Raw genomic sequence first — 1,665 nt, forward strand, 5'->3', positions numbered from 1 at the left:
AGGGGATTTTGGTGAAAATGCTGCCGTGTCTTACAGATGCTTTTTCTACAGTAACCAAATGCCGCTTCTCTGGGGCTCAATGCAGACCCAGAGCATCACCTCCGGGCCCTGCCAGGGTGCGTGTAGGTGACCGTGTCCCCCACAGATTCCACACTTGTTGACCCCACACCCTCATGCGCCGTGGGATACGAGAGGGAGGACGCCGGGGTAACCCCCGGATGGGGTCCGCGTGCCTGTGCAGTCAGTGCCTGGGTAGCGGTGACCTCGCAGCGCAGCAAGGCGGGCGGCGTGGCACCTCCCGACTCCCGCGTCGATGGGACTGGAGGCTTGGCCTCTGCGAGTTTTCCCTTCCACTTGGTTTTATCACTCATTCACCTCAGCCGATCTTCCTTATCCAAAATCCTGCAGCTGTGGCGTGTAGGAAAGGCTTTGGTGGTGGCCAGACCTCGTTAGGGGTGATGTCCCGTGGTGGGGGGTGATGGCTGCTGCCCACGGTGCGGTTCGCGTTGGCACGGAGTTAGCCACCTCAGGAGCAAAAATAAGTCGAGTTTCATGCACGGAGAGGTTCTGCTAAAGGAGGTTGGTGCTGAGGTTTGTCCTCTCCAACGTGGATGGAGAAGGCAGTGGTGTCGGCACCGGGTTGTCCTGAGGGGCTGTGACCTCTTCCAGCCAAGGTTCGCCGGGCAGCAGGGGCTGGTTGCCTTTGGCTCCTGGGGAATAACGTGGTGGTGTAAATGGTGGGACTTGATTTCCCCGGATGCAGCGGCTGGAGGGGAGAGGCTGGCAGGAGGCGGTTGGTTTAAATCCGCTTGGCTCCATCTCGCCGCTGAACTGTTCAAATTAAAAAAAAAAAAAAAAAAAAAAAGAGGGGAAAAAAACCCAACCCCACCCTCTTACTTTATTTACATTGCACTCAAGTTTCCGCCGTACAAAAGATTTGCAGGTGCAAATATGTCCTGCCTTCATTAACTTCCCCTCCCTTTTTAATTTATGTGATTTCAATTTTCCTTCCCTGTACTGTTAATTAGGGGACCCTCTAATCAGTACCATTATCACAGTGGTATTCATGTTTAGGAAAGCTGCTAAACAAATGCTTGCAAAATTGCTAAATGGCTAATTAATGTCTGTTAATTAAGAAAATTGCTCATGGTAACAAACCATGCCATTGCTGGCAGCAGCTAGAAGGCGAACACTTGTTGAAATTAGTAACAAGGCAGGTAGAGAACATCTGCTCCGGCGCCGGTCCTGGAGCCTGCCGTCGCTTCCCATCACCTACTGACAAAGCTCGTTTGCTTTCTCTCCCAATTACACCTCTTTGGACTCAAAAAACACTCTTTTTTTTTTTTCTTTTTTCCTTACGTTAACACGCACCGGTGTGTTCTTGTACCGAGCTCGCGGCTTTTCCAAGCAGATTCTCGTTTTGTGCTTTTAAGGAAAATTTAAAAAAAAAAGGAAAAGTGGGCGTTGAAACCCAAAATGTCAGCGGCTGCTGCGGCTGCTGCCCTGCAGCCTTAAACCTGCCCCGACTAATCTCTCCTTTTTTCCCCTAGACATCCTTTCTTTGCTCGCAAGCCGTTTTACTCACGTCCTTAGGGAATCCACCTCGAGGAAGGACGTTGCGTCCGTCCAGGCTGGCGATGCGGCCCCGATTGTGCCGGCCATACG

At 51.8% G+C, this 1,665-nt stretch overlaps 1 protein-coding gene across 1 annotated transcript in view; it reads left to right on the top strand.

Annotated features, from left to right (window-relative positions):
- The window catches only part of LOC104507827 (single-stranded DNA-binding protein 3-like), a gene marked incomplete at both ends in the record, with an annotated part of 14,476 nt that overhangs the window by 6,276 nt on the left and 6,535 nt on the right, over positions 1–1,665 (top strand). The window lies entirely within an intron of this gene.

The sequence above is a fragment of the Eurypyga helias genome, unplaced genomic scaffold, assembly GCF_000690775.1.
Source record: "Eurypyga helias isolate BGI_N326 unplaced genomic scaffold, ASM69077v1 scaffold21970, whole genome shotgun sequence".
In the NCBI taxonomy this organism is placed as follows: domain Eukaryota; kingdom Metazoa; phylum Chordata; class Aves; order Eurypygiformes; family Eurypygidae; genus Eurypyga; species Eurypyga helias.